This window comes from Aegilops tauschii, chromosome 4 (genome assembly GCF_002575655.3).
Source record: "Aegilops tauschii subsp. strangulata cultivar AL8/78 chromosome 4, Aet v6.0, whole genome shotgun sequence".
In the NCBI taxonomy this organism is placed as follows: domain Eukaryota; kingdom Viridiplantae; phylum Streptophyta; class Magnoliopsida; order Poales; family Poaceae; genus Aegilops; species Aegilops tauschii.
This window is the reverse complement of record NC_053038.3, coordinates 38769903-38792206: the sequence shown is the minus strand read 5'-3', so window position 1 is coordinate 38792206 and position 22304 is coordinate 38769903. Positions and strand designations below refer to the sequence as shown.

The window sequence follows — 22304 nt, the reverse complement described above, 5'->3', positions numbered from 1 at the left end:
GGGCCTTCAGGATTTTTGAGTTGGAGGCGGGTAAATAGCCTTGGTTCACACTCTCTGTTTCTCGGACTCAATTATCCGGTTAACCAGGAGATCACCGTTGGCATGGACCTTGATGGCAAAGAGGCTTTGTTTGCTATGGAAAACTGTGTCTACACGGTGAGCCCTAGGAGTTCGGGAGCAAACTCCCCTGATTGTCAACGATACAGCCTGCGGCCAAAACAAGGTGAGAATGACAAAGGCATCTGGATTAACTTTGATCCTTGGATGTGTCGAGTCCGACAGGCAGTGATGTGGTTCAAGCCTTCAGGTTGATAGGTAATTGGGCTGTTGCTTTGAAAGGGTGGAGTACGGGTGTCTCCGAATCACTGGTGGCTGAACCGGGGCTGCAAATTATGATGGTGTTGGATCATCCCTCTTCGAATGAATTGTTTTCTTTGCTGATTGTTCTGGATGGGTAGTTCTCTGGTTTGATATGCATATTCCTTGTCATTTGGTCATCCTTGTCTATGTCACTCTTACTATGTAATAGTTGCCTCTATTTAGAATGTCATTCTCGTCTGGATCACAAGGGTCTGAGCGCTGCAGATGGGTGCGTTTTGGTGGTGTAGCAAGACTTCTTATGAACTATCATGTCTTGCTGTTTATGTCAGTAGTAGTCACTAGTCAGTGTTTGAATGATGTATATATCGTTGTTTCGAACTGTTTATTGTCTCGAACTGCTGATGGGCTAAATGAGGGCATCACCATTCTCTAGTGTTCAGAGTATATCTCCTTTTTTCAAGTTACTAGCAAGATGCCCGTGCGTTGCACGGAACATCAAGATCTTGTGGGAGAATTGGGACTCTTGCGCGCCGACATGTGGGTGCCACCGGTGTTTTCGTGTGCTTGCGCGCCGAGAGCATATTGGCGCGTGTTCGAAATTCATGCTACCTTTTCATCCCCAATCTCCCGCCCCTCCCGCACCTCTGGAATCTTGATTCCTACTCCAGTTCCCCCAAATCCCCCTCCCGTACTCCCTGTACTCAAGCGCACTATCATGTCGCCGGTCAACGCGGATCTCCGAGCCAGAGATCCTGAGGTCCGTCCTACCTTCGGGCGCTGCGTGCTGTCGCTCAACAGTGGCATGGCGGCGCTTGACGACCAGTTTGCCGGCAAAGTGCTGATGGTAACCATCAACGGCGACCGGCCTCCCGTCTTGCCGGACGACCTTGTCAAAGCTCTTGGCATTGCGCATGGCATTCAAATAAGTGACTTGCTCGTCGTGTCCACCCCCGGCTGATTTCTTCGTGAGGTTCCTGACAACTTTTGACTGCAGTCGTGTGTTCGAATCTTCCCGATGTTTGTTTTGCCATGGCGCGCTGGTGAGCTTTGATCGGTGGCACCTAGGATGGGGCTCGGTGCCCTCTAAGCTTGAGTTTTTAACAAAGCTTACCTTCCACGGCATGCCTCGACGTGCTTGGAACAGCAAGTCCATGAATGAGCTTATCAACGACCTTGGAGGTGAGCTCGTAAGTATGTTTGTTCCTCCAGACAGCTGGGCTCTGACGGTTATGGCATGGATGAAGAAGCCATCCACCATACCGAAGGTGATTGGGGTTGAGATACCGGTGTAGGAACCGGGGTTGTACTATTCTTCGCCACCAAGGCCGCCGTGGACCACGTTAGGGATGTACCTGTACTGAGTGCTCGTGCATGTCGAAGAAGTGGTCAATCCATCAATAGAAGTCCTGCCGCCGCCACTGGTGCCCGGGTCCATCGACGACGTCCATTAGAGGAGTCAACGTCAGACTTTCCCCGTGTTGCTCGGAACGATGGATGGCACAAGGCCAACTCCATCGCGCGGTGGAGGCCACTGCTTCTTTGGGAGAAGAGGCAGGGCTGGCTACCTGGATGTGCTCTAATTTGAGGTAACAACTGAATCTTGTCAGATACTAGTTAAATCCGAGCTATGGGTGTGAAGCACTGATGTGCCAATACATTTGATTGTGACCTGTTCTATTTTTTTACCTGAACTTTTTTAGAAAGGGCTGTACGTCAACTTAATGTTCTAGCAGAACTTATATATTGTGTTGTCTGTCTGTTTTCTTTGCACAACATTCAAGATATTTCCCCGTCATTGATAAAGACGATGAACCATTATGTACGAGTTTGTTGGTTTCAACATAGCCCTACCTGTAGCGATCCACTGTTTCCACCCTAATTGTGCCGCCTGCGTGAAATTTTTGTATGCAAGTTCAGTGTGCTATGATGTTCTATATGAGTGTGTCAACTATATAAGCTTTTACTGAGCATCATCAATGCATATGGCTGAAAGATATATTTACGAGCATGACCGATGGGTCTCTCTCTCTCTCTCACACACACACACATGCACAAGTGGGACCCGTTGAATTATTTCTTCGCTCGTGACAGCTTTTAATTAGGTTCCGCTGTACTCTAACTTTTTTCTTAAGTTATTAATTGAGCTCAGTGACTTCAATAAGTTGTATAGAAGCCTCATTTGGGCCTTTCCGGCGTCGCTGAATGTGGGCTGAGTAGCCATATAAGGTTGTACTGCACTACACAGGCCTTTTTTTCAACATCAGCAATGCAACTGGGTCGACAGTTTTACACAATCCGGGTCAACTTGTTATTCTCCGCCCCGCTGGGCTGCAAATCTTTTCTAGGAGGGATGCATTAGGATTAACAAGAAAATGGGCTTTAAGAAATAATAAATGGGATGTACTTATAAAAACTGGGCAGTAACTATAAAAACATGCACCAAACACGCAATTAGTTTATAAAATATTACTTTTGGATTTTGAAAATTTTAATTTCATTAATTGTTGCGCACGCAGTGTTTCGTTGGATTTTTACGTAATACAAATTTATATTGAAATTGTATTTAATTTGTCTAGAAATTTCAGGATAAAAATATTTCGGATCCCATCAAAATGTGGGAAATTTTATTGAATTCTGTTTTGAACGGTTAGTTGAAATTATTAATCGTTGTCCTAGCTAGAAAATGGGCTGTACTTTTAACAAACTGTAAATGGGCTGTAGTAAATTCCATTAGAATTCAAAAATGGGCTGTACATTCTTACAAATCGCAAATGGGCTATAAGTTCTCTGCCACACACTTGTGGGCCTACTAAGTTGACGCGTCCCCTAAAAAAAGTAAGTTGACGCGTATGCAAGGCTTTGTCAACTTATAGTGAACATACGGTTCTAGCAGCAGTGTCCGTTGGATGTCCATCCAACGGATGTCGTGCTTCTTCTTCAATCTCAGATATTCTAGCTTCAGCCGCCCAAAAAATGATTCCTCCCCCTGACATCTGGGGCGCACCATTTTGGAGGCTGACCTGTGGGCCTACTAAGTTGACGCGTACCAAGGGCTTTGTCAACTTAGTCAATATAAACGATTCTAGCTGCAGTGACCGCACGATGTCCATCCAACGACCGTCGTGATTCTTCAACCTCTGGTCTTCTTGCTCCAGCCGCCCAAAGTAGCGCCGGTCGTGCCGCCTGCTCCTGCCTCCCGTGGCCGGCTGTGCTGCCGCGGAGGCCTCACTGCCCCTACCACTCCCACCGCTGGCCAGGCCCTGCGGCGACGGCAGCCTCACACCGTAGTTGAACCAGTGAGCCCTCGTACTCCTCTCCGCGTGGGCATCCACTGCCGCGTCTTCCCCAGCTCCGCGTCGTCCCCTTCCTAGGCCTCGCCGTCGTCCACCGCCCTGGTGCTCTCGGCGCGGCATGGTCAACGTGGTCAACGAACGACTTCCATTGGAAGAGTACTGTATGTGGAGAGATTGACAGCTGGGTCCACGGCCGCAGCAAGGAAGTGCCTCCTTATTACGCGCAAAATAATGATTCCTCCATCTAAAAGCTGGGACCCACCGGACGGGCCACCATATTTCACGAAAAAAACGTTTCCCCCTGACTGTTGGGACCCACCAGCTACATCTTCGCACGCAAGGAAGTGCCTGACAGTCGGGACCCACCTCGTCGAAGCGTACGTAGCGTTGTCATTCAGGTCACGAACGTGTATGTACATACGATCGGTCAGTCTGCAGGCTGCAACGATGAACCATGGCCGTGTTAGGAAGGGCACGTGTCGTAGTAGAAGCGCGCACGTGTCGTAGTAGAGGCGCGCACGTAGCATGTACACATACGTACAACGGCTAGGGTGCAAGAAAGTAAATACGACCACGTACGTACATACGGGCGGGGTCTCGAACGCCTACTCGCGTATACGTACGGCCAGGGCTCGTGTACATGGCCGGATCAGAACGGAGAAACTGCGTCGTCATCGTGTTCATGGGGAGGCAACAGAATGCGTCGTGTTCATCGGGAGACAACGGAATGCGTGCTGCTCATCAGGAGCCAACTGGCTTGGACGAAATAGCCGATGGAAACGAGGCCTGGCGTATCGCAGAACGGAGGAAACGGCCTTGTGTTCGTCCGACCATGGTTGAAACGGGATCCTGTTCATCGGGAGGGGTCTGGCGTACCGCAAAACGGAGGAAACAGACCTCCTATGGTCGAAACGGGGTCCTGTTGATCGGGAGGGGTGTGGCGTACCACAAAACGGAGGAAACGGACTTGTGTTGGAGCGCTACGGTCGAAACGGGGGTCCTGTTCATCGGGAGGGGTGTGGTGTACCACAAAACGGGACTCCACGGGATACTGTTCATCTCCACCGTCGACCTCCTCCAGCCTCCACGGGCTACTGTCCATCCACCGTCGACCTCCTCCAGCCTCCACGGGCTACTGTCCATCCACCGTCGACCTCCTCCAGCCTCCACATGTGACTGTTCATCCACGGGCTCATGTTCATCCAGCTTCCACCGCGCGCTCCTCCACCGGCAACTGTTCAACCAACCCTCTCCACGGGGTCCTGTTCAACCACCCCTCCACGGGCTACTGTTCATCCAACCCTCCACCGGCTACTGTTCAACTAGCCCTCCACGGGGTCGTCCTGTTCATCCAACCCTCCATAGGGTCCTGTTCATCCAGCCCTCCATGGGGTCCTCTTCATCCACTGGCTCGATCGATCGGGGTACTGTTCATCCAGCCGCAACGGCCTCTACTACCATGGGGTCCTGTTCATCCAACCCCCCACCGGGAACTGTTCATCCAAACCCCCCAACAACGCTCAATGTTCATCAAGGGAAGGAGGCAGCAGTGTTCGATCGGCTTTAGTTAGCAGCAGTAGCGAAGGAATCGCTCGTTCGGGTTCAGTTAACAACCATCTATTGATCGCTCGGGTAAGGCGTAGCCTGCAGTGCAATCGCTTGGGTTCAGTAGGCGAACGCCTCGGTCGGGTTCAGTTAGAGCCCAACAACTCGCACCCACGCGCCTACGTGTACGAGAGAAACACGCATCGCTCGGCCCTCGACCACCCACCATAACCGGGAACTCCCCGATATTTTCCTCGCCCTCGCTTCTACCATGGTTTTCTCCATCATGGACAGCCCAAAGAATGTCATGCAGCTGCGTCACCGGCCCGCCCAGGACGAAAATACCATTTTCTATCATGATTTTTTGTCATAGAAGTAGGAGCCCACCACATCTATGATAATACCGGGTTTTGTCACAATTGTCGTCATAGAAGTGTCATAAGCATGACAGAAAAAAATTCGTTCGGCCCATAATGTCACGGATGTGTCTTTTTTTGTAGTGGTTACCGGAACTATAGATTGGTGCTAGGGGTGACTAGTAGTGTTGATTACATCTTGTAGTTGATTACTATATGGTTTATTTGGTGGAAGATTATATGTTCAGATCCATTATGCATATTAATACCCCTCTGATCATGAGCATGTTGATTATTTGTGAGTAGTTACTTTCGTTCTTGAGGTCACGGGAGAAATCATGTCGCAAGTAATTATGTGAATTTGATATGTGTTCGATATTTTGATGGTATGTATGTTGTAATTCCCTTAGTGGTGTCATGTGAACGTTGACTACATGACACTTCACCATACCCGGGACTAAGGGAATGCATTGTGGAGTACTAAATAGATGGTGGGTTGTGAGAGTGACAGAAACTTAAACCCCAGTTTATGCACTATTCCGTAAGGGACCGATTGGATCCTAGAGTTTAATGCTATGGTTAGGATTTACCCTTAATACTTTTCTCGTAGTTGCGGATGCTTGCGGGAGGGTTAATCATAAGTAGGAGGTCTGTTCAAGTAAGAACAACACCTAAGCACCGGTCCACCCACATATCAAATTATCAAAGTAGCGAACACAAATCAAACCGACATGATGAAATTCCCGTGTACCCTCAAGAACACTTTGCGTATTATAAGAAACCGTTTTGGCCTGTCATTTGCGTCAAAAGGATTGGGCCACCTTGCTGCATACTTGTTACAATTATCGTTACTTGCTCATTACAAATTATCTTGCTATCAAACTACTCGCTACTTACAGTTTCAGCACTTGCAGACACTATCTTACTGAAAACTACTTGTCATTTCCTTCTGATCCTCGTTGGGTTCAACACTCTTACTTGTCGAAAAGAGCTACAATTGATTCCCTATACTTGTGGGTCATCAAGGACCTTGGTGAATAGCTTCGAGAGGCTGTGGTGGCGGCCTGTAATCTCCAATGGCAGTGGCGTCCGCCTTTTTTGGAATAAGCACAATGTGCGCCTTATTCAACTTTCCAAAACCCCTACTATCCCCAACATATAGCTTATGCATTGCAGCCATAATATCGAGCTTAATCACGTTCCAAGATTTATGGTAAAAGGCGCCGATGAAGCCATCCGGTCAGGGTGCCCGATCAGGGGTATTTCCTTTATGACCTGCCATACTCCCTCCTCCATAAAGATACCTTCCAAATCTGCAAGGTATAGTGCTTCCAAGCCAAGGAAGTCTAGGTCAATCGAGTGCTCACGGCCATGTTCCCTGCCTAGTAGGTTGTCGTACACTTCCGCGAACACCTCCTCCTTTTGGGTTTGATCAGTAATGATGTCTGATCCGTGCACAACACTAGGGATAAAATTCTTTGTACGCCCGCCATTTGCCACGGCCTAGAACGGCTTGGAATTGGCGTCTCCCTCTGTAAGCCATCTAATCATGGACCGTTGTCGGTCTATGGTCCTTTCCAGGGACGCAAGGCCGAGCAGTGCCAACTTGAGCGATCTCCTTAGCCAACGCTTAGAGGTTGAAAGCATCCTAACCACCTGTACTTGATCGAGTCTGAAAATGACCCAGTTTGCCACAGCAATGAACACCTTAATGTTCCTAGTACGGCGCTGCCCCCACGCCTGCAAGTAATCCACCGTATTCCTGAACAAAGTATCCAGCCTTTTGAACGGGTCTACAATGCTCTCATCACATACCCACGCCCCCCTAATCGCCTCTTCAAAGCCTTCCAACTTTGTCCAGTAAAGTTCAAACTTGAATCTCGTCTTGGGTGAGTACTGCATGCTAGTAGATAAGTGCAGCGGGGCACGGTCAGAAACTCTTGAAGTAATGGCTTGTAGCAGGTGACCGCATGTGCCAACTCCCATTCGACCGATACTAGCATGTGATCAATCTTGGTGAGCGTCGGGGCATCCCTCTTGTTAGACCAAGTGTACATCTATCCGTGCATATATAGCTCCTTCAATTCATGATCATCCACAAAACTTCTAAATTTATTCATCATGACTCTGTTGATGTTGTTGTTATTTTTTTGCATGCCCGCAAAATCATGTTAAAATCGCCCATCAGCATCCACGGCCCAGGGCACACCACTCGTCGTGCATCCAGCTCGAGCAGGAACTGGGTTTTAAGCTCGTCCCCCTGTGGGGTGTACACCGCCGTGATCCACCATGTGGAGTTATCCTTGTCGTGCACCAGTCCTGTCAAAGAGTAAGCATCGAATTGCACCGTGTCCACTGTGAGCTTAGTCGTGTCCCATGCAAGAAGTATTCCTCCTCGCGTCTCAATAGCCGGTAAGTACACAAAGCCGTCAAATGACGGACCTAAACATTCCATTACCATAAAGTTATCCATTACATCCATTTTAGTCTCCTGCAAGCATACTAGGTTAACTCTGACCGAGGCCACTAAATCCTTCATGGACTTTCTCTTCGCCGGTTGTTAAGTCCCCTCACATTCCAGCACAGCACCTCAGGGTTGTAATCCATGGGAAACCAATGAATTGCCAACACTGCCAAGCCTAGCCTACAACACTGTAATCGCCGTGGACTCTCCCATCTCCATCTCGTGCTGCGAGGGAACGGTCTTGCCGAACAGCGCAGCAATCACACATACTTGCTCCTCCCTCAGCGGTGAGTCAAACATCTTCCGAAGCTCCTGCATAGCCGATTCGTCCGCCACCATGTCTTCGGGAACCAGTCCTAGAGCACGCAGCAACACATTCTCTGTAGGCTTAGGCTTAGCCAAGCAAGTGCTCTCATTCCCACTGCACTTCGACGATCGCGTTGTCCTCTTGGGGGTGAACGGCTCCGCCTCTGCCCTGAGAGTAGAAGCTTGTACCTCGCGTAGCAATGGTGGCGCAAGCATTTTGACAATGTTGGCACAGAACGTCTTCAGTCTTTCATACGCCACTGCCTCCTTGGTTGTCATGCCCTCCTGTTCTGGAGCCGCATTCCTCTCTGGCCTGCCTTGTATTGTAGCCTCAGCCATGGCGCTCTGGATGTCTTGCCTCTATTGTGCCTGAAGCCTGTCCTCCTCTTCACCCCCTCCTAAGAGCATCTCCACTCGTTTGGCCCCCCAGCGCATAGGTCGTCGCTCTTTCGGGCGCTCGCCCGACGATTTTTAGGCCCTGGGGGCGATCTAGGTCCCAGCCACGCCCCCAGGTGCCGCCCCAAGGCGTCGCAAATTCAAACTTGGTCCATTTTTGCTCCCAAAAAATGCCACAAGTCCGGCGATCAGCGCCACAGTTCGGCGATCACCTTGCCATAGTTCGGCGATCAAATGAAAAGTTCGGCGTGCAAAAAGAAAGGACGTGTAGGCAATGCATCAAACGGTGGTGTCGGCCTCCGGCGTCGGAGGAGTCGGCGTGCGCGGGCCGGGCGGCGTCGGCATGGCTTCTGTGCTGCTGGGCATCGTGGAGGCATCATCGCTCAGGCTTGGCGGCGGCGTTGGCGTGGCGTGGGAGTTGGCGGCGCCGTCGACGACATCTGGTTCAGGATGAGGCCGCGCTCCGCCAGGTACCACGCCTTGACCTGCTCGTCCGTCGTCGCCATGTCCGCGCCCCCATTAGAAATGCCAGGTCGGTGTTCCTCTTCTTCGCGGTGACGTCGGTCCGGAGCAGGTCGAGCTTGACGGCGTTGTTCGTCATCAATGCCGACCACCGCACCTCGGTTTTCTCTTCCCGCAGGGCGGCCCGGGTCTGGGAGTCAGCGAGGCAATGCTCGATGGACTCTTGCACACGTGCGGTAGCCGACTCGGTGTGTTTCCCCTTCTTGGCCCCTTTGTTGCCGTCCAGGCGCCCGTCGGCCGCGCCCGGCGTCGGCGTGTCCGGCTTTTACGTCTCCTTGGCCTTGGCGAGGGTGCGCTGGACATCCGCCCACTTCTCACACTTCTCGATCCGCTCGAAGACATGGAGGTACTTGAAATCTTGGTCGCTGATGTCCTGGCGAAACATGGCGAACATCCGCACTAGCTGCGCCGAGGAACAACAGTCAGTGGGCGTGCACACGGTGAAAAGAAAAGGAAGAGACAGGCGTGCCATACCTGATCCTCGATGCTGGTGCCGCTCTCCGGGCGAGCCGCGATCTCCTCGATGATCCCATGCCATTTGTTGCACGCCGTTTGGATGAGCCCCCAATGGTTCGCATTGCCTTCGACCCGCGCTGCATGTAGACGCCTTTGAAGTAGGGGTCCACGAGCTTGCGCTCGTCGAACTCGGCCTTGATGCGCTCCCAATACGTGTCGACGCTCTGGTTCGTGCCGGTGATCGGGTCGAGGCAGACGACTTTCCACGCTTCAGCGAGGCACTCGTCCTCCTTGGACGCCCACTTGATGCGCGGCTCGCCAGTCCTGGCCGCCCGCTTCTTCTTCTTCTTCTTCTTCTTCCCTTTCCTCGCCGGTGCAGGCGCCGGCTCCTCCTCCTCCTCTGGCTCCTCCTCGCCGTAGTCGAGCTCGCCATCCATGTCACAGTTGAGGTCCATTGTGTCGTCTTCGGCAATGAACCCGGGGGAGGCGGCGACGGCAGCCGAGCCGGTCGTGATGATGTCGTCCATGTAGGCCTCCATCGCATCAGTGTCGCTGAGATGCGACGAGGAGGCTTTTGAGAAGAGCAGCGCGCCACGGCGGAGAGGTGGCGTTGGGAGGCTGTGTAGGCCGGCGGCGAGTAGGGGTACAGAGGGTACTGCACGCCGGCGAAGGAGGGCGAGGGCGTGCGCTGGGCTGGGTGACCATGGGGGAAGGTGATGTTGGGGTTGAACCCGCCGTGTGCATCGCCGTAGGCGTAGCCCGGCGATGGCGTGCAGCCCCAGGTTGTGGCGACGACGAGAAGCCGGCCGGAGACCCGACGCTTTACTGGCTCCAGGACGCGTACGGGCCGTGGCCGCCGGGCGGATTCATCATCCCTGCGCGAGCCGCCTCGGTTTGTTCGGCCGAGCGCTCCGCCTGCACCGCCACCGCCGCAGCCGCGAGCGCCGCCCTGTCTCGGGCCTTCTTGGCGTTTGCCTTGTTCTGCCGGACGGTGGTGACAGCTCCCGGCGTTGAACTTCCGCCCTCCAGTCGGCGTTAGACATGCCCGGGGGCTTGGACAGCGGCGCCCTTTGCTTCCTCCGCTTCGGCTGGGCGGCGGCGGCGGCGGTGGCATCGATCACGGCGCGGGGGGCCGCGTACTTCTTCGGCGGCATGGCGGCCGGCTGGGAGGGGAGAAGGAGATTGGCGGGAGGAATGGAGAATGAGAGGGAAGCGGGAGGAAACGGCAGGAAAAGGGCCTCCTCTCGCCGAGAGAGCGGCCCCACGCCCCTTTTTGCTTCTGCCGGTGCCCCCAAACGGCGGGAAAAGGGTTTGGCTCGGGTTCGCCGGTTGTTATTTTGGCCCAAACCGGCGCTAAATGAGATCCTGGGAGCGCGACTGGGCTGATTTCCGGCCGCCGGTGCTAAAAAACGCCTTGGTGGGCTGTTGGGGACACGGCTGGAGATGCTCTAATGCCAGCATCTTGAGCTGGTCCGCTACCGGCACCACAACCCCCGCCAAGCCTTTGCACTGCATGGGAGCAGCACGCTCCATGCACCTGACCGTCCTATCCACCGGACTGAGCTCCCCTCCATGCAGCGCCAATAAGTTATTGCTGGTAGGTACTGTGGGGTCCGCCATGGTCTCCACGCTCTCCACTCCCTCTGAAAATGGCTCAATGGGCTGCCTGGTGGGAGTCAGCACTGCCTGACTAGTGGGGTCCGCCAAGGATGGGACGGGCCCCTTCTTGTCTTCATCTACACAACCCGCGCGTTCGAGAATCCTCACTAGGCTTCCCGTCTCCTCGCCTGCATGCTGGCCGCCATCAGCATCCACCGAAACCGCATGTGGTGCCTCCGGGACCGCACGGGCCGGGAGACAGGACCCGTCTGTGGCAGGTCCGACCCAGGTTGGGTCATATGTTGGTTGGGCAGTCCATCCTCATCTTCCCACAGTTGATTGCCAAACGGCTCTTCCACCAACACCGGAGTGGGGATGGTGGGGTTGCTCTCAGCCGCTGGGCACGTGGCCACCTGTTAACTTGCCGAAGGCTTGTGGGTGGGCGCCACGACAACCTGATCATCCCTCGCTGGGCGCACAGTGGCAGTTGGCGACAGGGAGGAGCACCTGGATTCGAACTCTCTGGGGCGGCGACGGCGGGTCCAGCCAAGCGGTCAAAAGCAGAAACTCTGACGAAGATACGATCACGAACTGGCAGAGCGGGCCGACTACCCAGAACAGCAGCATGAGGGACCATGGGTGGCAACTTCGAAGGCGGGAGTGCCGTGGTGCCGCCATGCTGCCTACTCCGGCAATCACCGCCACCGGCGTCATCAGCAGACTACGCTCTGACGTCCGACCCCACCGCCGCCCCCAAGGCCATCGCCGCCGTCTGGGATGCCACTTTGCCCGCTGCTCGATGAGGACCCCAAAAACCACGGCTCGCCGGTGTTGGTGTAGTCACGGACCTCATCCAGGTGAATCAACACTTTGTACTGCAGCAGTGTTGGCTCCTGATATGTCCATTTTGCATCATGCTTTCATATTGATATTTATTGCATTATGGGCTGTTATTACACATTATGTCACAATACTTATGCCTATTCTCTCTTATTTTACAAGATTTACATGAAGAGGGAGAATGCCGGCAGCTGGAATTCCGGGCTGGAAAAGGAGCAAATATTAGAGACCTATTCTGCACAACTCCAAAAGTTCTGAAACGCCACGAAAGTCATTTTAAGAATTAATAAAAAATATTGAGCGAAAGAAATACCAGAGGGGGCCCACACCCTGGCCACGAGGGTGGGGGGCGCGCCCTACCCCCTGGGCGCGCCCCCTGCCTCATGGGCCCCCTGGCAGGCCTCCGGTGTCCATCTTCTGCTATATGAAGTCTTTTACCCTGAAAAAAATCATAAGCAAGCTTTCGGGACGAGACTCCGCCGCCACGAGGCGGAACCTTGGCGGAACCAATCTAGGGCTCTGGCGGAGCTGTTCTGCAGGGGAAACTTCCCTCCGGGAGGGGGAAATCATCGCCATCGTCATCACCAACGATCCTCTCATCGAGAGGGGGTCCATCTTCATCAACATCTTCACCAGCACCATCTCCTCTCAAACCCTAGTTCATCTCTTGCATCCAATCTTTGTCTCATAGTCTGAGATTGGTACCTGTAGGTTGATAGTAGTGTTGATTAGTCCTTGTAGTTGATGCTAGTTGGTTTATTTGGTGGAAGATCATATGTTCAGATCCATTATGCATATTAATACCCTTCTGATTATGAACATGAATATGCTTTGTGAGTAGTTACGTTTGTTCCTGAGGACATGGGAGAAGTCTTGCTATAAGTAGTCATGTGAATTTGGTATTCGTTCGATATTTTGATGGGATGTATGTTGTCTCTCCTCTAGTGGTGTCATGTGAACGTCGACTACATGACACTTCACCATTGTCTGGGCCTAGAGGAAGGCATTGGGAAGTAATGAGTAGATGATGGGTTGCTAGAGTGACAGAAGCTTAAACCCTAGTTTATGCGTTGCTTCGTAAGGGGCTGATTTGGATCCATATGTTTCATGCTATGGTTAGGTTTACCTTAATACTTCTTTTGTAGTTGCGGATGCTTGCAATAGGAGTTAATCATAAGTGGGATGTTTGTCCAAGTAAGGACAGCACCCAAGCACCGGTCCACCCACATATCAAATTATCAAAGTACCGAACGCGAATCATATGAACGTGATGAAGACTAGCTTGACGATAATTCCCATGTGTCCACGGGAGCGCTTTTCTCTATATAAGAGTTTGTCCAGGCTTGTACTTTGCTACAAAAAGGATTGGGCCATCTTGCTGCACTTTATTTACACTTGTTACTTGCTACCCGTTACAATTTATCTTATCAGAAAACTATCTGTTACCTATAATTTCAGTGCTTGCAGAGAATACCTTACTGAAAACCGCTTGTCATTTCCTTCTGCTCCTCGTGGGGTTCGACACTCTTACTTATCAAAAAGGCTACGATAGATCCCCTACACTTGTGGGTCATCAAGACTCTTTTATGGCGCCGTTGCCGGGGAGTGAAGCGCCTTTGGTAGGTGGAATTTGGTAAGGAAAAATTTATATAGTGTGCTGAAATTTACTGTCACTTGTTACTATGGAAAGTAATCCTTTGAGGGGCTTGTTCGGGGTATCTTCACTCCGACCAGTTGAGCAAATAGTTGCTCCTCAACCTACTGAACCTACTGAAAATGTATAATTTGAAATTCCTTCGGGTATGATAGAGAAACTGCAGCTAATCCTTTTGCAGGAGATGGAACATTGCATCCCGATTTACACTAAATCTATGTGGATGAAGTTTGTGGATTATTTAAGCTTGCAGGTATGCCCGATGATTTTATCAAGAAGAAGGTCTTCCCTTTATCTTTGAAGGGAGATGCATTGACATGGTATAGGCTATGTGATGATATGGGATCATGGGACTACAAACGGTTGAAATTGGAATTCCATCAGAAGTTTTATCCTATGCATCTTGTTCATCATGATCGTAATTATATATATAATTTTTGGCCTCGCGAAGGAGAAAGCATCGCTCAATCTTGGGGGAGGCTTAAGTCAATGTTATATTCATGCCCCAATCATGAGCTCTCAAGAGAAATGATTATTCAAAAAATTTATGCTCGGCTTTCTGACAACAATCGCTCCATGCTCGACACTTCTTGTACTGGTTCTTTTATGATGAAGACTATTGAATTCAAATGGGATTTATTGGAAAGAATTAAATGCAACTCTGAAGATTGGGATCTCGGCGAAGGTAAGGAGTCAGGTATAACACCTAAGTTTGATTGTGTTAAATCTTTTATGGATACCGATGTTTTCCGTAAATTTAGCACTAAATATGGACTTGACTCTGAGATAGTAGCTTCTTTCTGTGAATCCTTTGCTACTCATGTTGATCTCCCTAAGGATAAGTGGTTTAAATATAATCCTCCCGTTGAAGTAAAAGTAGTTGCACCTATTAAAGTTGAAGAAAAGGCTATCACTTATAATGATCCTGTTGTTCCTACTGCTTGTGTTGAGAAACCACCTTTCCTTGTTAGATTAAAGGATCATGCTAGAGCTTCAACTGTAGTCAACAAAAGTCATATTAGGACACACAAACCTCCTGAGCAAGTTAAAGTTGAACCAAATATTGCTATGGTTAAAGATCTCTTGGCTGATAATATTGATGGGCATGTTATTTACTTCTGTGATGAGACTGCTAGAATTGCTAAACCTGGTGTCAAAGATAAACATAGACCTGTTGTGGGCATGCCTGTTATCTCTGTTAAAATAGGAGATCATTGCTATCATGGCTTGTGTGATATGGGTGCTAGTGCTAGTGCAATACCTATTTCTTTATATCAAGAAATTATGCAAGATATTGCACCTGCTGAGATAGAAGATATTGATGTTACCATTAAGCTTGCCAATAGAGATACTATTTCACCAATTGGGATTGTTAGAGATGTTGAGGTCTTATGTGGGAAAGCTAAATATCCTGCTGATTTTCTTGTACTTGGCTCCCCTCAAGATAGCTTTTGTCCCATTATATTTGGTAGACCCTTCTTGAATACTGTTAATGCTAAGATAGACTGCAAGAAGGATGTTGTTACTATTGGTTTGGATGATATGTCTCATGAGTTTAATTTTTCCAAATTTCGTAGACAACTCGTGATGAGGAATTGCCTAGTAAAGATGAAATTATTGGCCTGGCTTCTATTGCCGTACCCCCTAATGACCCTTTAGAACAATATTTGCTAGACCATGAAAATGATATGTTTATGAATGAAAGAAGGGAAATAGATGAAGTATTCTTTAAATAGGGACCTATTCTGAAACACAACTTGCCGGTTGAAATCCTAGGGGATCCTCCTCCACCCAAGGGTGATCCCGTGTTTGAGCTTAAACCTTTACCTGATACTCTTAAATATGCTTATTCTTGATAAAAAGAAGATATATCCTGTTATTATCAATGCTAACCTTTCAGAGAAGGAGGAAGAGAAACTATTGAAAACTCTGAAGAAGCACCGTGCTGCTATTGGATATACTCTTGATGATCTTAAGGGCATTAGTCCCACTCTATGTCAACACAAAATAAATTTGGAGAAAGATGCCAAATCAGTTATTGATCACCAACGACGGCTAAATCCGAAGATGAAGGAAGTGGTAAGAAAGGAAATACTAAAGCTCCTTGAGGCAGGTATTAGTTATCCCGTTGCTGATAGTCAGTGGGTAAGTCATGTCCATTGTGTCCCTAAGAAAGGAGGTATTACTGTCATTCCTAATGATAAAGATGAATTGATCCCTCAAAGAATTATTACAGGTTATAGGATGGTAATTGATTTCCGCAAATTAAATAAGGCTACTAAAAAAGACCATTACCCCTTACCTTTTATTGATCAAATGCTAGAAAGATTATCCAAACATACAAATTTTTGCTTTCTAGATGGTTACTCTGGTTTCTCTCAAATACCTGTGTCAGCTAATGATCAAGCAAAGACCACTTTTACTTGCCCTTTCGGTACTTTTGCTTATAGACGTATGCTTTTTGGTTTATGTAATGCACCCGCTACCTTTCAAAGATGCATGATGGCTATATTCTTTGACTTTTGTGAAAAGGTTTGTGAGGTCTTGAGGACGAGCGACTCGGCATCTTGGAGGGCCGTGGGCCAGTAGAAACCGTGGCAGAACACCTTGGCCACCAGGGATCGTGATGCGGCGTGGTGCCCACACTCGCCCTGATGTATGTCGAGGAGGATGTCGATGCCCCGTTCCTGCTCGACGCAGCGCTGGAACACGCCGGTGGAGCTGCGCTTGACGAGCTCGTTGTTGATGATGCTGTAGGCGGACGCCCGGCGCTGCACTTGCCGGGCTTCGGTCTCGTCCGTGGGGAGAACCCCATTCTCCAAAAATTCTGATATTGGGAGGGCCCAAGATGGAGCCGTAACCACGGCGAAGACGGCCACCAGGGTGGGTTCCGAGTCGGCAGCGCCCGAGCCGGGTTGAGCAGCCCCCGGGTCGAGGATGGCGACGGCCGGGTCCGGGGCGATGGTGGCCGGGTCGAGCTGAGCAGCCCCTGGGCCGGGTTCAGCAGTCCCCGGGCTGGGTTGAGGTGCGGCCGGGTCGTCTGGAACGTGGATGGACTCGGAGTCTGGCGATGGCTTGACGGATGGCTTGCGCAAGTGCTCGAGGGAGACGCTAGACGGGATGGCTTGTTGTGACGAGGCGATCTTGGCGAGCGTGTCGGCTGCTTCGTTCTCCGCGCGTGGGACGTGGAGGAACTCGCAGCCCTCGAAGGATCCGGACAGCTTCTGGACGAGGAAGCGGTAGCTTGCCATGTTGGAGTCGCGGGCATCCCATTCGCCGGAGCACTGCTGCACCACCAGGTCCGAGTCGCCGTAGCACAGGATGCGCCGGATGCCGAGTTCCTTGGCAAGCCGGAGGCCGTGCACAAGGGCTTCGTACTCGGCGACGTTGTTGGAGGCGGCGAAGTGGATCTGGAGCGCGTAGCGGAGCCGGTCGCCCTTCGGGGACGACAGTACGATGCCGGCCCCCAAGCCGAGTCGCATCTTGGACCCGTCGAAGTGCATGCACCAATGCGTCGAGTCGGGAGGCGGCGGCAAGTACTGGGTCTCGGTCCAGTCGACGAGGAAGTCGGCCAGGGCTTGAGACTTGATCGCGGTGCAGGGCTCGTAGAGGATGGTGTGGCCGGCTAGCTGGATCGCCCACTTGGCAACCCGGCCAGAGGCATCCCGGTATCCGATGATTTCTCCGATAGGCGCCGTGCTGACCACGGTGACAACGTGCTCTTGGAAATACTGCTTCAGCTTCTTGGCGGTGAAGTACACGCCGTAACACATCTTCTGGTAGTGCGGGTAGTTCTGCTTGGAGATGGAGAGCACCTCGCTCAGGTAGTAGACTGGGCGCTGGACGGCTTGGATCTTGCCCTTCTCTGGTCGCTCGACCACCAGCACCGTGCTGACCGCCCGCGAGGTCGCGGCTATGTAGAGCAACAGCGGCTCCTTGTCTGTCGGCGCGGCCAGGACTGGTGCGGTGGAGAGCATGCGCTTGAGGTCTTGGAAGGCCTCGTCTGCCTTGCCGTTCCATTCGAACGGGCTCGTCTTCTTAATCAGCTGGTACAGGGGTAGCGCCCTCTCGCCCAGCCGGCTTAGAAACCGGCTGACCGAGGCCAAGCATCCGGTGAACTTCTGGACATCGCGCAACCGAGCTGGCTTGCGCATGCGCTCGATGGCCTTGATCTTCTCCGGGTTCGCCTCAATGCCGCGTTCCGAGACGAGGAAGCCGAGTAGCTTTCCGGCCGGGACGCCGAAGACGCATTTTTCCGGGTTAAGCTTGACCTTATATTCGCGGAGGTTGGCGAATGTTTCCTTTAAATCGTCGAGGAGCGTGAGGTGTTGCTTGGTCTTCACCACGATGTCGTCCACGTATATGTGGATATTGCGGCCGAGTTGCGGCAGCAGGCATTTCTGCATGCAGCGCTGGAAGGTGGTGCCGGCGTTCTTCAAGCCGAACGACATGGTGATGTAGCAATACGCCCCAAAGGGAGTGATGAAGGACGTCTTCAGGGTGTCTGCCGGGTCCAGCTTGATCTGGTGGTAGCCGGAGTAAGCGTCCTGGAAGGACAGGAGCTCACACCCGGCGGTCGAGTCGATGACTTGGTCGATCCGCGGGAGGGCGAACGAATCCTTGGGACAGGCCTTGTTGAGGCTGGTGTAGTCGATACACATGCGCTAGGTCTTGTTCTTCCTCAGGATGAGGACTGGACTGGCCAGCCACTCGGGGTGAAACACTTCCATTATGAAGCCGGCCGCCAAAAGCTGGGCGACCTCTTCACCAATGGTTCTTCTCTTCTCTTCGGAAAATCATCGTAGGGGTTGACGGACAGGCTTGGCGTCCTTGCGGACATGAAGTTTGTGCTTGGCGTACTTCCTCGGGATACCCGGCATGTCCTTGGTGGTCCATGCGAAGATATCCCGATTCTCACGGAGGAAGTCGATGAGCTTGCCTTCCTATTTGCTGTCGAGGCGGGCGCCTATGACAATGTACTTGCTGCAGCTGGGGTCTTCTGGGTTGAGCTTCACTTTCTTGGTCTCCTTGGAGGGCTTGAAGGCGGCCTCGTCGGCCAGGTCCGGGGTCGGGGTCGACGCGGCGGAGGCCTCACCTGCCAGGGCGACGATCCGGCCGAGCTGGCGCCGTTCCTCGGCAATGACCAGCGACTCGGCCAACTTGGCGCCGTCTCGGGCACACTCCAGGGACTTGCGGTAATCGCCGGTGATGGTGATGAGGCCCTTGGGACCCGGCATCTTCATCTTCAGGTTCGCGTAGTGGGAAACCGCCATGAACTTGGCGAGCGCGGGGCGGCCCAGCAACACCTGATACGCGCTGGACAGGTCCACCACCTCGAACCAGATCGGTTCGTGCCGGAAGTGGCTGCTGTCACCGAACAGGACATCTAGCCGGACCCGGCCAATGGGGGAGTAGGAGAAGCCAGGCACGATGCCGTGGAAGATCGTTCGGGTTGGCTCTAGGTCCTCGGCCTTGGGGCCGAGCTTGGTCATCGTGTCGCGGTAGAGGATGTTGATGATGCTGCCGCCGTCGATGAGGACTCGGGAGAACTTGCATGTGCGCCGCGCGACGATGGTGGGGTTGAGGACGAGGGCGTAACCACCCGGGCTCCGCATGACTGCCGGGTGATCCTCCCGGGTCAAGGTGATCGGGCGATCCGACCAATGCATGAACTCCGGCCTGGCCGGGACGACGGTGTTCACCTCCTGCCGAAGGAGGCGCTCGCTGCGCTTGTCGTCGCCGAGGCCGGTGAAGACGACGTAGGCCGCGTTCTGGTTCGGGTAGGCGTCGTCGTGCATCGCGCCGCCAGCTGGAGGCGGCGATGGAGGCGGAGGCGGCTGTCCCGCGCCTGGAGCCGGAGCCGAAGGGGGCGGGACGTCGCCCCTCATGATGCGCTTGGTGATGGCGCACTGCCGAAGCGTGTGCGTGGAGGGTCTTGCGCTGCTGTGGTGCTTGCAGGGGGTGTCGAGCATCTGCTCGAAGCTCATGGCGGGTTGCCATGCCGTCTTGCCAGTTTGCCGGCGTTTCGCCGCCGGGTCCGCCGCGGGCTCGGTGGCCGCGACGAGCCGGTTGTCGTGACGCGGGGCCGGCTGGTCGGCCTTGCGCTTGTTGTTCTGGTGCTACTGCTGCCGGCTGCTTTCGCCGGCCGGCTTCGGAGGGGGAACCGGCTTCGCCTTGCCGGCTTCATCCAGCGCCACCTGGATCTTCATGGCGGAGTTGGCGTTGGCGTACTTGTCCGCCGTCACCATGAGCGCGGCCATGGTGGCCGGCTCGGAGCGTAAGAGCTTGTGCTTGAGGAGGGTGCCGTCTCGGCACCCGCTGACGAAGTACTGGATCACCTGGACTTCATGGATGCCCTCGCAGCTGTTCCGGAGTTCGGTCCAGCGTGCGAGGTACTCGCGACCGGTCTCCGTAGGCCCTTGCACGAACATGGCGAGCTGGCTAGGGCGGCCGGGTCACTTGTAGGTCCCCGTGAAGTTGCGGACGAAGGCTTACTCGAAGTCCACCCACGTGTTGATGCTGCCCATCGGCAGGCTGTTCAACCACGTGCGGGCCGACCCTTGGAGCATGAGCGGTGCGTAGCGCACGGCGAGACGATGATTGGCACCTGTGATGCCAATGGTCGTGGTGTAGTCGGTGAGCTAGTCTTCTAGCTTCACCGTCCCATTGTACTTGGGGGTGTCGCAGGGGAGCATGAATCCTTTGGGGAAGGGCTCCTTGCGGATGCGCGGGCCGAAGCATGCCGGCCCGATAGCGCCGCTCTCCTCCACCTCCAGGGAGGGAGCGAGCTGATCGAGGCGGTGGCGAGCGTCGGCATCGTCGATGGCGTGCGGGCCGAGTCGACTTGCGGCCAGGCCACGGGGGGCCGGGTCGGTCGGAGCCGGACGCCGGCCATGCTGGCCGGGTCCGCGCTGGATCTCTAGGACGAGCTCGTCGCCCAATCCGCCGGTGGCTGTAGCGGCCGGGTCGCGCCGAGTCCGGGCTCGGCCGGAGTGCGCCTCCCCGGGTGGCGAGGAAGCAGTGTGCAGAAGTTCGTCGGGCCCGCCAAGGCGGGCGGAGCCGGATCCCGCTGGCTTGGCGAGCTTGTTGAGGCGGTCCTGCTAGGTGTTGGCGGCGTGGAGGAGTTCACGCATCCGCCCGATGCGCTCTTTCAGCTCCTCACCCGCGAGCTGGTCCAGGCCGGCTGCGGATGCCTGGGCAGCGCGCATGTTCTTCGCTGGGGTCTCGTAGACGGTTGGGACGGCGACGAGGGCCCGGTCGATGGCTCCTCCCCGGGCACGCACATCGGCGACCTGACTTGGCTCGGCCGCGGCGGGCATGAATCCGCAGGCGGCATCGCGCTCCAGCTGAGCGGCGTCCAGGCGACGCTGAGTGGCGGCGAGCGTCTTGGACAGGTCCACCATCTGCTGGCGCCTTTCCTTGAGCTGGGTTCGGGCCTCAGCGACGTTGGTGGCATCGACGTCGGTGCCGATGGGGATGCGGAGGCTCTGCATCGCGGCGCGCAACGGATCGGACGGCTCGATCCGATCCGCTGCGGCCCTAGCTTCGGCAGCCTTCCTCGTCTTGCTCGACGAGGAGGAGGCGCCGTCATCAGTGACGAAAACCTCCACATGGATGTCCATTGCCCCAGCGGAAACGCCGCCGCCGAGGGAGAGGGGAGAGTCGGAGTAGCTGAGCACCTCGCTGGGGTACTCGTCGGCCGCGAACACATCGGAGATGCGCAGCGTGGCGAAGGAGGTGACAAGCGCGCTGACGACGTCGTCCGCCAGCACGACGGACTCGTCGGTGTAGGAGAAGGGCCCAATCTGAAGCATGCTCCCGTCCAGCTCCTCGAGCTGCCCCACGGTGTGCGCCAACTGTCGTGGTGGGCGCACGGCAGATGCCAAGGGATGGCTAAAGAGAGGAGGATGCTCGAGGGTGCTGGTGGACTCCAGAGGCGAGGTTGGCATGAGCGGGCGCGGGACGCCGGACATATCCAGGTTCGGGGCTCTCCTGAGAGATAATACCCCTAGTCCTGCCGAGTGTAGTTGGATGATCGATAGTACAATGTTGCTCCTGGAGCTGTATGGAGGAGGAAGGAAGCTGGCCAAGGCTTGGGCTGCTCCCTCTCTCCGGTGTTGCTGTTTTGTGGCTAGACCTATGCTTACTTGCTTTTCTCTCGTATGTGTTTTCTGCTTGCCCTCTCGCTCGCCCCCCGAATGATCGTGGGCTCCCGGGGGGTTTTATAGTCCAACCCCCCGGGGGTACAATGGTAATGTTACAAGTCGGTGGGTCCGTATTGTCGGTGTCCGGGGACCCGGGCTGGGTCCCGCTGAGGGCTTGTGGTTCGCCGGGTTCCCCTAGGTGCGGGCCCCACAAGCCTAGGGGGACTGTGCGCCGTCTTGTCGATCGTCAGGGCGTGGCCGAGTCGAGTCGCGTACAGTGCTCTCCGTCAGGTTGCCACTTGCTGTCGTCAGCGGTGAGGGCGGGGGCACTGTAGCCATGCCGGCCCTGGTCAGCGGTTAGGTGAGGGGCACTGTTGCCACATTCCTGCTGACCAGAGGCATGGGCGG

The 22304-nt window shown here is 53.8% G+C and overlaps 1 pseudogene; it reads left to right on the top strand.

The window, feature by feature from the left end:
• LOC141021638 (uncharacterized) overlaps positions 1–22304 on the top strand; it is a 117915-nt pseudogene that overhangs the window by 76592 nt on the left and 19019 nt on the right.